This window comes from Rosa chinensis, chromosome 5, assembly GCF_002994745.2.
Source record: "Rosa chinensis cultivar Old Blush chromosome 5, RchiOBHm-V2, whole genome shotgun sequence".
NCBI classification, from domain to species: Eukaryota; Viridiplantae; Streptophyta; class Magnoliopsida; order Rosales; family Rosaceae; genus Rosa; species Rosa chinensis.
Window position 1 is genome coordinate 82,195,840 of NC_037092.1, and position 15,953 is coordinate 82,211,792.

At 42.8% G+C, this 15,953-nt stretch overlaps 1 pseudogene; it reads right to left on the minus strand.

The window, feature by feature from the left end:
- Window positions 1–9,590: 9,590 nt before the first annotated feature.
- Window positions 9,591–11,280, minus strand: LOC112164257 (annotated as a pseudogene).
- Window positions 11,281–15,953: the final 4,673 nt, after the last annotated feature.

Sequence of the window (15,953 nt, forward strand, 5' to 3'; positions counted from 1 at the left end):
TCACGACTCTTGGCCTCCAGATCTGAGACTTGGAATTTACCTGAGATTTCAGACAGAGGGATTAGAGAGAGAGAGAGAGAATATGGCCGGCGGCAATCCAGACCTTCTTGTGCAGCTTGCCGGAGATATGACCGAGGCGGGCCACGCCGTCGTGGCACTTGGCTTCCTCACCGCAGCTAACATCACAGCATAAGTTCATGAATTTCAAAAATAGTCTGTGTCTTTGTAATTGAATCAAATTTGCAAAAGTGAAGGAGACTAAGAGTCTCTCTCTTTCTCTTTTTGCAACTCTCTTTCTCTCTCTCAACAATGGTGAAAAGGCGAAGGATGGTGATGATGGGAGAAAATCCAAAACTGATTTTTCCGCGACTGCATGTCTGTGTATAACTATATCTATATGTATATGATTTATCGAACAATGGGGCAATGATCATTTCACTTATTCCAGCTTCTAATCAATTTGTCCAAAAAAGAACCGACCTTTGGTTATTTGCGGCTATAATATCAGTACTTAGTGGGAGCATCGGACGAGGTACTCCGTCGAGACAATCGGCGGCGGTTGGGGCGGGTAAGGAACAATCTGAGTGTTTTACGACGGCGGAGGTGGATGATGGGGCTGGCGGATGGGCTGCGCGTGGGGATTCAGGCAACGATGGGGTATTGAGTGGCGAGGAGCTTGAATTTTTGTAAGGTAGCCATATCGATCTAGCTGAGTTCAATGTGGTTGTAGTCAGGTAGTACTTGGAAAAGGTTGGGTGGTTGAGAGAGAAGGTGAGATCTGATTGCGGCCATGGCTTCCAATCGGAGGGGACAAATCAAAGGGAAGAAGACGTCGAAAAATAAAAACAAGAAAGAAAGAAAGCAAAAAAAATAAAAAACAATACTTTTGAGGGTAAATTAGTCTTTTAACCTCATTAAGTGCCTCACGTGCTGGGCACGTGGTCATAGTTAACGGTTTTGTGATAGAAATCGACAGCAAGTACGACGTTGATACAAAAAAATGAGTCCAGGTATCACATTGATAACTTTGAAAGTTCAGGTATCATTTCAAAAGTCATCGAAAGAGTTCAGACACTATTGAAGTAAAAAACCACGTGAAGAACTAAAGGAAGTGGGAAAGGTCATTTTTACCCTTATTTTGTGCCTCACGTGCTGGGCACGTGGTCAAAGTTAACGGTTCTGTGATAGAAATCGACCGCAGGTACGACGTTGATAAGAAAAAATGAGTTCAGGTATCACATTGATAACTTTGAAAGTTCAGGTATCATTTCAAAAGTCCTCGAAGAGTTTAGACACTGTTGAAGTAAAAAACCCTTGTGGCATTTTCTAAACACTACAAACTAAAGGCAGTAGCACAACAAAATGCTATTGGATAAGTATAATAGCATTTGTTAAAAGCTACGACATACTTATTAAGAGCATTCACTAAATGCTATGATTGTATAATAATAGCGTTTATAAATCGCTATGGTACCTTATACAATAACACTTCACAAATGCTATAAATGCAGACCTTTTAATAGCGTTTTCGGAAAACGCTATGATATGCCCTAGACCTATTATAGCTGGGGCAGACATAGCGTTTTAGTAAACGCTATGGTAGGATATCATAGCGTTTTTCAAATGCTATCAATGAAACTTTATGGTGTAGTAAAAACTGCCCTTGCTTTTTAAAAGTGCAATACCCAAAAGACCCCCCTGCTAGGGGTTAATTGGTCTGCCCTATATCCACGTGGTACGGGTGCCCCACGCAAGTCTCTCTCTACTATATGAGGGATAGAGTTGTACCTATAAGCAAGATGATGTTAGCAATCCCCAACACACCAAGCAAGGAAGAAGGGAAAAATCAGCGGTAAATAGTCTCATGACTTTATTCATACTAGCTTTATACTCCTGTGATGCCTAGAGTAATAACAAAAGCCTTGATATGTTTTGGTCTTAATTTTAGCCACAAATGAGAATAAAAGTTAAGAAACTACCTGCAACAATTTATGAATTGAAATTGTGTTTCTAACCCCCTCTTTTCTTCTCTTCTGATATTCTTTTATTTGATTTTTGTTTTAGAGAAACGAGAATTGAGAGATAATCGCTGTGTATTCTCATTGATAATAGGGGCCTCTTTATATAGAGGATTACAATGCATAGAATCTCAATCATACAAAGAAAGTAATTCTACATTGATTAGGATTCTAGATCCTTCTAATTAAATCCTATTACCACTAGATCAAGTAACCTAGAGTTTGGGCTAAACACAAATTAGGTTTTCCTTGAACACTCCCCCTTGTGTTGCCCAAACGCGGTGCTTCTCTCGTTGCCTCGTTAAAAACCTTGCCGAGTAACAAAAACCCAGTGGGACAAAAATAACCTCGGTTGAAAGGGAAAAAGAGCACAACACACCCTTCACGTTTCGAGGTGAACATGTAGACATTTCCCCCTGATGTCTGCGCCTCCCCCTGATGACTATGATCATGGGAGTTTAGATAATTTCCGCAAGCCAATTCTTACCACATGTTTCTCGAACGTGGATTTGGGCAATGACTTAGTAAACAAGTCTGCCTCACTGTCCTCAGATTGAATCTAGTTCACTTTGATCTCGAGAAGAGTCTATTGTTGCTGATTATGCTTGGTGTTGTCTCTTTTGATGTAGCCTTGCCTCATTTGTTCAAAACAAGCAGCATTATCCTAAATGCTCGTAGGCTTATCTTTGGTAGACTTCAAACCACAATTGTTCGAACATGCGTAATTATGAATCCAATCCATATTCATTCACGAACCACTTCATGAAGAGCAATGATCTCTACATTATTCGAAGATATAGCGACTAGGGTCTATTCTGTAGACCTCCAAGATGTCACGGTCTTTTCCCATAGTGAACACTTAACCGGATTGGGAATGACCTTTGTGTGGGTCAGAGAGATACCCAACATCAGCAAAACCTTCCAAAACACATGTCGTTTTGGGATGGGGATAGTGGACGCAAGCCAGGGTTGGCGGCGTACCTGGTGTGTGATGGGTCCGAATCCATCATCTCTTCGTAGGGATAGAACAAGCCCATATCACTCATACATCTCAAGAATCGAAAGATATCTTTTACACCAATCCAATGGCGTCGCGTTGGCGCAGAGTTATATCTAGCTAACAAGTTCACAACATATGAGATGTCCGGTCTTGTGCATTGGGATAAGTACAATAATGCGCCTATTGTACTAAGTAAGGCACTTCTGCCTCTAGCACATCTTCGTCATCATCCTTTCGACGAATAGGATCCTTTTCAGGATCAAGACTACGGACGATCATGGGGGTGCTTGAAGGCTTGACCTTGTCAAAATGCCTAAGCATCTATTGACACGATGCTCAAGTTCTAAACCGAGACATAATCGTGTTCCCCCAAAATCCTTCATCTCAAACTAAGGATTTCAAGTGTTCAGCGGTTTCCCTTAACTCTTTAAAGGCTTCTAATGAAGATCATGTCCAACATGAACCGCGATAGAATCCAAAACTCGTTATAGAAACGCGTGGGCATATCCCTTCCCAATCAAGTAGTCACTTTAGTGAGCGTTTCAACCTTATTGTAAACGCGCTCTATGGTCTAGAACCTCTTGACTTGGGTAAATGAAGTTCGCCATGAACCTTCATGTATATTCCGTATCTAGATCCCTATAGAGATACGTAGTAACCACATTTGTAAGCTGCATGTTCAGCTATTCGGAAACTACCAAACTGACAGGGTAGTGGAGTGCAATGACATCCATTACCAGAGAATATATCTCATCGTAGTCGATTCCAGGGCGTTTTGTGAGAAGCCTTGCGCCATAAGGCGAGATTGCCATCTCTTTTTCTCATCACGCTTTCTAACGAAGACCCATTAGTCAACAGGTTTTATGTTAGGAGGTGTTGGCATCTCTAGCTCGAAAACCTTCCTCTTCGTTAGAGAATCCATCTTAACCTGGATCGCATCTTTCCATTTAGGCCAAAACTCTCTACGTTGGCATTCATTCATCAACGGAGCATGGGTCGATATCATCTGGCTCAACAAACTCATGCGCAACGATATACGCAACTACATCATCAATTATGATGGAGTTTCTATCCCACGTCTCATGTACACTAGGGTAAGTTTCATAGAGCTCTATATTCTCAGGAATAGGTTTTTGACGTTGAGGCATCCCCCAACGATAACCATAACCCAGAAGATACTCATGAGACGGATTTTGAGTGTCGATGATAAAATGATTGGAGTGTGCCAAAGTATCCTTCGAACCCACGGGCCTCCCACGCATCCTAGCTGGGGCTATGGCCTGTAACGCCAGAGTGCCACTCTCTTTGGCATTGGCGCCATGCCTACCTCCGTGTAGGGTGGCGCTACGTCCTCTCGTAGGAACGTCCTTCCTTGTAGGCATGTTTGCAGCATATTTGTGTGATCTCGTCACTTTAATAGGGATCAAGATGAGACATAGTGGGGACAGACCACGACAATTCCTGTCGTTCCTGTTGAACATCTGTGTTCTTATCTCCCCCTAATGACGGGAAGACTGTCTCATCAAAGTGACAACCCGCAAATCTAGCGGTAAAGAGATCGCCTTGCAAGGGCATTAAGTGGCGGACGATTGTTGGAGTCTCAAATCCAACGTAGTTGCCCATTCGTCTGTAAGGACCCATCATAGGGCGCTGTGGCTGCGCAATTGGCACAAAAATGGCTCACTCAAATGTGCGTAAGTACAAAAGACGTGTACCCAGTCACTAGCTGTAACGCAGAGGTATATTGAGTGGCGGTAGGTCGTAGACGAATTAGCATAGCCGCATGAGATATCGCATCACCCTAAGCGGATGTAAGAAGATTGGTGCGCATTACCAATGTTCGGATGACCATCGTAGGCATTTCCACGAGACCAATTGGGTGTGTACATAGGAATGTGATGTCCAACATCAAGCCCATTGCAATATCCATCGAAAGACTTTCAATGCAAACTCTCTAGCATAGTCAAATCCAAGTGACTGAATAGGATGATCTGGGGAGTGAGCCCGTTGTCATATGATATGTGCTAGGAGTGTAGCATAAGCAGCATTTATAGGTGGACAATGGCACAACACGTGACCGGCGTGTTTGCGTGTCAACCAACATCATAAAATATTTAAGCGTCCGCAAGTTGGTTGAATTAATCCACAAAATCCCTACGGATTCTTTGTAAGAGCAGAATGAGTATTGTCATATCCTTTGCGTAGGACGGTCTCAGTCCTAGTTTCCCTAAGGAACGGGCTTTGTAAAACGAGCGAGAGGCCTTAGAAGCAACCATTAAGTATTTTGGTTAGGCCTGAGCGTTCGAAACGCTATGTGAAGCAAGGTGGTGATTGCAACATCACCTGGGGCGCCATCACCATGATGGACGCTATCCATGGCGCGATGGATATGGACTATGCCAGCCCTAGGCTGATGGTGGACGGAGGCGGTGCCCTAGGCAACAACATCGGTCACACTTAGTCTAGGAATCAACTTTTGATTCATGCTTCATTTCGCTCGAAAGAAATGATGTCCATGTGAAGTCTTTTGTAGACGGATCATCATATCAGGACTAGGATGATCTATCCTGTCGTGACAAAGCCAATATGTGTCTAAATCAAAGAGATCTTCTCTCATAACTTTATTGGATTAATAGCTCGAATAGTGACATAGAATCCACTAGAGAGACACATAAACTTCTCTAAGATGCGTTTGTGTTCGTAATCATTAGAGGTAATGCAAAGGAACTCATTTCCGTTCTCTACATGCATGTTCGCATGGAATTCGTTGGCTATTCATAGGATACGATTTACCCTAAGAGCGTAGAGAGTTTCTGTGACAGCAGTAATCAAGGTGCCATTTGGCAAGTGGAACTTGGGCTATTCCATGTGCTTGAATTAATATTGATGGCCCAATCATTGTAGTCACAAAGTAATATGCTCAGAATCAAAATTGAGTCATAATGAAAAGAACTCGAAATTTTATTCATAAGCCAACGGAGTACATCATTGTTTCTTTGATCAAAGAAAATCTAATCCAATAAAAAGTAATATGGCAATCGCCTACATCTCTAGGAAAATAAAGGCTTAAATAGAATTGGCAATGTATTGATCCCAGCCAGATTTGTAGTATTCAACCCTTCACTCTAGATCATCTTCTTGATCTTCTTGTTCCACATAGTGAGCTTCTCTTGCTTCACAATATGCTTTGTAGGCGGTGACAAGTTCTTCACGAGCTCTACAAATGTGTGCCCAATGATCAGACACTCCACATCGAGAACATACATCTCTTTGCTCGAACTCCATTGATTGAGGCACTTTGAAAGCGTCATTTAGATGGCTCTTAGTGTTGGTGGCGCCACCAACATGGCCGGAGGCGTTGCCTCCCTCTCTCTTTCCACGTTTACCTCTTCGGTTCCTTGTTCGCCTATTTTGGCGGTTACCTTCCCAAGTAGAGCGATTATATGGATCAGAATGTCCAGAAGTATACCTAAGATTAGGGTTTCGCTCTTGGCGCCCTCTCTTAGAGGTGCGACTATAATTGGATTCCGGAATATGTTCTGTTTCCACGGATCTCGAATTATAGTTCTTCACAAGGATATTATCATGCTTTTCAGCGACATTCATAGCTCCAATGAGCTCATGAAACCTTGTGATCCGTCTTGCATTTACATCGATTCGATAGTTCTTAGCAACCATCAATGCATAGACGGGGAAGGTAGAGAGAGTCTTCTCAATCAACATCGCATCTGTGATCTTTTTACCACAGAATTCCTTTAAGGATTTAATGCGAAGTGCTTCCGAGTTATAGTCAAGAACTGTCTTGAAATCACAGAAGCGGAGGCTATGCCATCTCACTTCTAGGTCAGGAAGCAAGGAGTCACGGACGTTGCCAAATCTTTCTTCGAGTGAGACCCACAGCCTTCTGGGGTCTTCTTCATTCATATACTCGTACTGGAGCGAATCATCCATATGACGAGTCATTAGGATGATGGCTTTCGCCTTATTTGCCTCTAAGGCTGCTCTATTTGCTTCCAAAGCTTGAGCTTGCTCAACAGTTATCACGTCCTGGCTAGGCTCGAGAATCATATCCAAGATTCCATCGGCCTTGAGATGCTGGCGGATATCACGAATCCACCTGTGATATTCAGAGCTAGTTGTTCCCAATGGAGCAAAGTCCAATTTGTTCAGGCTACTCATCCTGAAAGAGAACAAGAAATTAGGGTTAGTTTCGGAGCGAAGTAGGCTACCACGAAAACATATGAAATTTCTAAGCGTAATCGCTTCCAAGAAATTAGGAATTTCCGAGCGTAGTCGCTTCCAAGAAATTCGATTCCAAGAGATATTGGATTAGATCGAAACAATGATGTAAGTGGTCGATCATAAATTCTCTACAAACTCTAAGTTTGGAGATCTCAACAAGCTCTAAGCTTGGAGTGAGCACGAACCCCCACAGTTCGGCTTAATTTGGTCTCCCCTATAATGAAGAAAGGGGGGTAGAAGAAGAGAGGTTGCAAGTCCCCGAGAAAAAGGAGAGAAATTGAAATAAAAACTCAAAAACGGGAAATTTTAGTAAACCATACCTCTTAGGATTGCGGATCGCATTCGATCCTCATTGTAGGATTGCAAACAAGCTTCAGTTCTAGGCGAATCAAACTTGTTGAAATTCGGAGCAGATTCGCTTCTGAACAGCTCCCACTCCGATTGGTGTACAGGTCACAAAATATCTCCAATAGGGCTGAAATTTGGAAGTCAGAAAGAAATGACCGAGGCGAACAACTTTGATGAAGGAAGAATTTTGATCTGAAAATCCGAAATAGAAGTTTCGGGGCTTGCAAACTGACTGATATGCACAGGAACGAGCATGCTGAACAGCTCCCACCTTGAATACTGTACGGGTCTCAAAACGTCTCCAATAGGGTTGAAATTTTTAGGTCAGATAGAGGAGTTATAGATGAACAACTTTGATGAAGAAAGTATTTTGATCAAAGGTCCCGAACAAGACGTTTCGGGGCGTGCAAGCAGGCTGATCTGCACAAGAACGAGCGAGCTACTATGCTGCAGGGGCAGCAGGAGTGCCGCAATGCTGCATGGGCAGTAGGTGGCACATGGGTGCGCAAGGGCTGCAGGGGCAGCTTACGGCATGGCTAGCAAGGGCTAGGAGCTTGCGGCTATTTTGGTGAGAAGAGTTTTGGTTTTTAGGGCTAGGGTTAGGGCTCGTGCTGATAACGTGTTTTAGGGAAACGAGAATTGAGAGATAATCGCTGTGTATTCTCATTGATAATAGGGGCCTCTTTATATAGAGGATTACAATGCATAGAATCTCAATCATACAAGGAAAGTAATTCTACAGTGATTAGGATTCTAGATCCTTCTAATTAAATCCTATTACCACTAAGTCAAGTAACCTAGAGTTTGGGCTAAACACAAATTAGGTTTTCCTTGAACAATTTTGATATTTTACCATAATGACATTTTAAATGTGTTTATTTTATTCAAAGTGCATATATGTCAATTTAAATTTTGGTGAACCATTGACACCAAAAGAATGGTTTCCATTTAGAATAGTATAGATTTACAATACATAAAGCCCAAAGATACAACACACCGAAACCAGAAACTAAAAACAAACACAGACATATTGTAAGTACTTGGACTACTCCCTTCAACACATGACTTTCCCAAGATCTCAAGGACAACAGACATGCAAAGAATTAGGAGTGTATCTCTCCTAATTACTCGCAGAAACAAAGGAAATAAAGGAAGATCGCATGAAGAGAATTTCAAGGAAGCTATATCACTGATCTTGAGATAAAGGTCTCTTTAATACATATCATATTTACATGATTCTAAATTGATATGCATTGATTTTAATTGATCTCAAAATCTCTTTATATATGCATATCCGATTACATGTTCAAAACAGTTTTAAAACCCTTCCATGTTTATCTTATTCTGTGATTAAGATACGATCTGTTTGAGGGGGAGTCCTGCTCCTATAAAAGGGTTTTCAAACTGATTTATCGAGTAGAGTTTTGTTTTGCATAAAATTGGTTTTTGCTTGAACTTCTAGTTTGGTTGTTCAAATCGGTCTTTGAAAACTCTCAGTGTTTTTGTTTCATGTATTCCATTGCTTAATCAATCACTTGCATAATTCATTCTCAAGATCAGTGAGAAGATTGAGTACTAGGATGATTGAATACAGATTGGCTAGTAGTTGATGTTGAATAAATTAGAAGTTAGAACAGTAGTAAAACAAGTTAGCATCTGTTGCTAAGTGAAAGTGTTTGTTGTGAACAAACATTACTTGTATACTGTAAACTTGATTATTTCATATTGGATTGATTCTTCATGTTGGCTACGTAAAAAGCCACGCAGTGAAGTTTCCTCAGTGAAGAGGTTTACACTGCGTCAGCAATTTTTGTGTTTGTGTTATTTCATTTGTGTGCTAGAATAGGGTCAGCATTCAAACCCTACAATAATTGTTCCATCTTGTAAAAACACATATTCCAAACATAGAAGGGAAACAGATCAGCCAAACCCTTATTCATGCAGGCACACTTAGTTTGGCACGTAAATATGGGGCTGAAATCTTAGAGTTCATCATGATCTTGGTCACGGTCATCATCATCAACACCAGGGCTTGTGCGATTGTGAACGTCAAGTCCACGGTTTTTGTGAGGCAAGTAGGGTTGCAGAGAGGACCAAGAGGGAAGGATCTTCTTGACGCCACCGATGATGTAGTCATCTCCGGTGCCAGGAGCAAGTTGATGCGTGTGTAGGTATCTCCTTTGAATAGGTAAGCCTGATCAGTGTTGTGCGAAGCAAATGCTGCATCAATTCCACTTTCAAAGATGGTGTTTTTCAAACTAGGAAAGTTGACAGTGGTGACAGTGGAGGTGATAATGTGGCCGGGAGTAGTGGAATCAGAACTGTAGTTTGCACGAGCGTACTAGTTGTCTTTGAAGAGGTAAGCTTCATATTTTCTCGTTGACTCAAACGCGGCGTCTATGCCGCTTTCAAACACGGTCCCTTTGAAGAAGGGGAACATGGCACGGATGATCATCGGGCCTTTGATTATCTTTGTCATTTTTGGTGTGTGGTGCATAGTCAATCAGTGCACAGAGATTCCCAGAGAAGATGAAGGCTTCATTCCCATTATGAGACGCAAAGGCACAATCTATACCATGTTCTACAAAGGCTGTGCCCGTGAGGGATGGAAATCCATCGCAGATAAGAAATGGTCCATAGAATACCTTGTCGTTGGCAGTGACAGGAGCATAGTCGATTTGCACATACTCATTCTTCATGAATAGATAGGCTTCATTTTCATATGACGAACGGAATGCAGCATTTATGTAGCTCTCAAAGTCAGCCACATCGCCGGCGTACCAATCGCTGGTGTTAGAATCGTCGGTTAACCGTTTCTCTCGCTCGGAGATTGCACGGGGTGGTCACCAAATGCTAATGGTTAGAGGAACTCTTATACCATTTGCATTATGAATTTCTGATAATCAAATACTGGCCTCCGAATGTTGAGCAACCGTGGTGGATGCGACTGTGGATTGTAGTTCCCATTCACTCTGATTACATTATCAAGTCTCTCCCGTCTTGTGTATCTGCAATAGTTAAGTGTTGACTCTGGTCAATTTGCAATCTCATATAATCTGGCCGCATGTGTTATATATTGAGAAATATTACTTACCTTCCATCAAGAACAAGCCTGAAACGTTGGGCAAAGCGAATGTATTGAGGGGCAATGCCAGCAACAATGCAGATCTCATCTTGGGCCGGGTACTGGTAACGGTCACCAAGAGTCTCAGCAGCCCAAATGCCACCGGGAGCATATATCTCATAGCGATATAGTACTTCCTCCACAGTCTCGGTGACGGTGGGATGCCAACCGCTGTTAAGGGTGGTGCTAATAACGAAGGCGTGGGTGGCGGGTTGGCGGGAATCAAGAGGCCTACCGCCATGATGGACGTAGTGATCCAGATTGAAGTAGACCTCTTCGGGAGTGTTTTCTTAACGCCTCGCTCGGAATCCATTCTGAAACACCTCCTGATAGGGAGTAAGATCCCAACGGAACACATGGCGGAGTATGTCTTCCTCTCCACTGCTGCTTCTGTAAACGATGTCAGCCAGCGGGGGATTTGCATAATGGAAATTATAGTCAAAAACAGTTGCTAACAAAGACTGAGCGTCAAGCTCGTCATTTTCACTGACAGGTTGAGGGAAGTTTGCTGCGCATCCTCTATATAGTGAATCCGGCGGGATCGACATTTTCTTATGTGGCTGAAACGAAACAAACAATCAATTTCATCATAACTCATATGCTACCCTTGCATTCATGCATGCTAATGTATGTATAATCGTCGACAGTTTTGGAATATAATATGAAATGTGTTGTAGAGAAACTGAATTTGAGAGGAATTTGCTGTGTATTCTCATTGATAATAGGGGCCTCTTTATATAGAGGATTACAATGCATAGAATCTCAATCATACAAGGAAAGTAATTCTACATGGATTAGGATTCTAGATACTTCTAATTAAATCCTATTACCACTAGGTCAAGTAACCTAGAGTTTGGGCTAAACACAAATTAGGTTTTCCTTCAACACTCCCCCTTGTGTTGCCCAAACGCGGTGCTTCTCTCGTTGCCTCGTTAAAAACCTTGCCGAGTAACAAAAACCCAGTGGGACAAAAATAACCTCGGTCGAAGGGGAAAAAGAGCACAACACACCCTTCACGATTCGAGACGAACATGTAGACATCTCCCCCTGATGTCTGCACATCCCCCTGATGACTACGATCATGGAAGTTCAGATAATTTCTGCAAGCCAATTCTTGCCACATGTTTCTCGAACGTGGTATTGGGCAATGACTTAGTAAACAAGTCTTCCTCATTGTCCTCAGATCGAACCTAGTTCACTTTGATCTCAAGGAGTGTCTGTTGTTGCTGATTATACTTGGTGTTGTCGCTTTTGATGTAGCCTTGCCTCATTTGTTCAAAACAAGCAGCATTATCTTAAACGCTAGTAGGCTCAACTGTGGTAGACTTCAAACCACAATTGTTCGAACATGCGTAATTATGGATCTAATCCATATACATTCACGAACCACTTCGTGAAGAGCAATGATCTCTGCATTGTTCGAAGATATAGCGACTAGGTTCTATTATGTAGACCTCCAAGATGTCACGGTCTTTTCCCATGGTGAACACTTAACCGGATTGAGAATGACCATTATGTGGGTCAGAGAGATACCCAACATCAGCAAAACCTTCCAAAACACATGTCGTTTTGGGATGGGGATAATGGACGCAAGCCAGGGTTGGCGGCGTACCTGGTGTGTGATGGGTCCGAATCCATCATCTCTCTATAGGGATAGAACAAGCCCCCATATCATTCATACATTTCAAGTATCGAAAGATATCTTTTACACCAATCCAATGGCGTCGCGTTGGCGCAGAGCTATATCTAGTTAACAAGTTCACAACATATGAGATGTCCGGTCTTGTGCATTGAGATAAGTACAATAATGCGCCTATTGTACTAAGTAAGGCACTTTTGCCTCTAGCACATCTTCGTCATCATCCTTTCAACGAAAAGGGTCCTTTTCAGGATCAAGACTATGGACGATCATGGGGGTGCTTGAAGGCTTGACCTTGTCAAAATGCCTAAGCATCAATCGACACAATGCTTAAGTTCTAAACCGAGACATAATCGTGTTCTCCCAAAATCCTTCATCTCAAACTCGGATTTCAAGTGTTTAGCGGTTTCCCTTAACTCTTTAAAGGCTTCTAATGAAGATCATGTCCAACATGAACCGCGATAAAATCTGAAACTTGTCATAGAAACGCGTGGGCATATCCCTTCCCAATCAAGTAGTCACTTTAGTGAGCGTTTCAACATCTTTGTAAACGCGCTCCGTGGTCTAGAGCCACTTGACTTGGGTAAATGAAGTTCGCCATGAACCTTCATGTATATTCCGTATCTAGATCCCTATAGAGATACGTAGTGACCATATTTGTAAGCTGCATGTTCAGTTATTCGGAAACTACCAAACTGACAGGGTAGTGGAGTGCAATGACATCCATTACGAGAGAATATGTCTCATCGTAGTCGATTCCAGGGCGTTTTGTGAGAAGCCTTGCGCCATAAGGTGATATTACCATCTCTTTTTCTCATCACGCTTTCTAACGAACCATTAGTCAACAGGTTTTATATTAGGAGGTGTTGGCATCTCTAGCTCGAAAACCTTCCTCTTCGTTAGAGAATCCATTTTAACCTGGATCGCATCTTTCCATTTACGCCAAAAACTCTCTACGTTGGTATTCATTCATCAACGGAGCGTGGTTCGATATCATCGGACTCAGCAAACTCATGCGCAACAAAATGCGTAACTACATCATCAATTATGATGGAGTTTCTATCCCACGTCTCATGTACACTAGTGTAAGTTTCATAGAGCTCTATATTCTCAGGAATAGGTTCCGACGTTGAGGCGTCCCCCAACGATAACCATAACCCGGAAGATTCTCATGAGACGGATTTTGAGTCTTGATGATCAAAGGATTGGAATGTGCCAAAGTATCCTTCGAACCCACGGGCCTCCCACGGATCCTAGCTGGGGCCATGGTCTGTAACGCCAGAGTGCCACTCTCTTTGGCATTGGCGCCATGCCTACCTCCGTGTAGGGTAGCGCTGATACTCTCGTAGGGACGTCCTTCCTTGCAGGCATGTTTGCAGCATATTTGTGTGATCTCGTCACTTTAATAGGGATCAAGATGAGACATAGTGGGGACAGACTACGACAATTCCTGTCGTTCCTGTTGAACATTCGTGTTCTTATCTCCCCTAACGACGGGAAGACCATCTCATCAAAGTGACATCCGCAAATCTAGCGGTAAGGAGATCGCCTAGCAAGGGCATTTAAGTGGCGGACGATTGTTGGAAGCTCAAATCCAACGTAGTTGCCCATTCGTCTTGTAAGGACCCATCATAGGGCGCTGTGGCGGCGCAATTGGCACATAAATGGCTCACTCAAATGTGCGTAAGTAAAAAAGACGTGTACCCAGTCACTAGCTGTAACGCAGAGGTACATTGAGTGGCGGTAGGTCGTAGACGAATTAGCATAGCTACATGCGATATTGCATCACCCCAAGCGAATGTAAGAAGATTGGTGCGCATTACCAATGTTCGGACTACCATCGCAGTCGTTTCCGCGAGACCAATTGGGTGTGCTTATGGGAATAGGATGTCCAACATCAGGTCCATTGCAATATCCATCGAAAGTCTTCGATGTAAACTCACAAGCATAGTCAAATCCAATTGACTGAATAGGATGATTTGGGGAGTGAGCCCATTGTCATATGATATGTGCTAGGAGTGTAGCGTAAGCAGCATTTATAGGTGGACAATGGCACAACACGTGACCAGCGTGTTTGCGTGTCAACCAACATCATAAAATATTTAAGCGTCCGCAAGTTGGTTGAATCAATCCACAAAATCCCTACGGATTCTTTGTAAGAACAGAATGAGTATTGTCATATCCTTTGCATAGGACGGTCTCAGTCCTAATTTCCCTAAGAAACAGGCTTAGTAAAATGAGCGAGAGGCCTTAGAAGCAACCAATGAGATTTTTGGTTAGGCCTGAGCGTCTGAAACACTATTTTGAAGCAAGTTGGTGATTGTAGCATCACCTAGGGCGCCATCACCATGATGGACGCCATCCATGGAGTCATGGATAGGGACTACGCCAGCCCTAGGCTGGTGGTGAACGGAGGCGGTGCCCTAGGCAGCAACGTCGGTCACACTTAGTCTAAGAATCAACTTTTGATTCATGCTTCGTTTCGCTCGAGAGAAAAGATGTCCGTGTGAAGTCTTTTTGTAGACGGATCATCATATCATGACTAGGATGACCTATCCTGTCGTGACAAAGCCAATATGTGTCTAAATCCAAGAGATCTTCTCTCATAGCTTTATTGGATTTAATAGCTCGAATAGTGACATAAAGTCCACTAGAGAGACACATAAACTTTTCTAAGATGCGTCTTTGTTCGCAATCATTAGAGGTAATGCAAAGGAACTCATTTCCGTTCTCTACATGCATTTTCGCATGGAATTCGTTGGCTATTCATAGGGTACTATTTGCCCTAAGAGCGTAGAGAGTTTCTGTGACAACTGTAATCAAGGTGCCATTTGGCAAGTGGAACTTGGGCTATTCCATGTCCTTGAATTAATACTGATGGTCGAGCCATCGTAGTCACAAAGTCATATGCTCAGAATCAAAATTGAGTCATAATGAAAAGAACTCGAAATTTTATTCATAAGCCAACGGAATACATCATTGTTTCTATGATCAAAGAAAATCTAATCCAATAAAAAGTAATGTGGCAATCGCCTACATCTCTTGGAAAATAAAAAGGCTTAATCAAAATCGCCAATTTCTGGGTCTTGATCCTTGTAGTCTTCCACCCTTAGATCTAGATCACCATCTTTATCTTCTTGTTCCATGTAATTTGCTTCCCTTGCTTCACGATACGTCTTGTATGCGTTTGCAACATTCTGGGGTGCGGTACATGTTTTGGCCCAATGTTCAGTTGATCCACATCGAAAACAAACATCATTATGGTCAGGCTCCCTTGATTGAGGCGTCATTGGGGCGCGATTTGGACGACCTATCCTCTTGGTGGCGTTACCACCATGGTCGGAGGCTCCGCCTCTCTCTCTCTTCACACGTTGACCTCCACGGTTCCGTGCACGCCTCTCTTGGCGATTTCCTTCCTCTTTAGGGCGAACATATGGACCAGAACGTCCAGAATTGTCCCTATCCTTAGGGTTTCGCTCCTTGCGTCCTCCATTAGGGGCGCGACTATAGTTAGACTCCGGAATAGGCTTAGTTCCCACAGGTCTAGCATTATAGTTCTTCACAAGGATATTATCGTGCTTT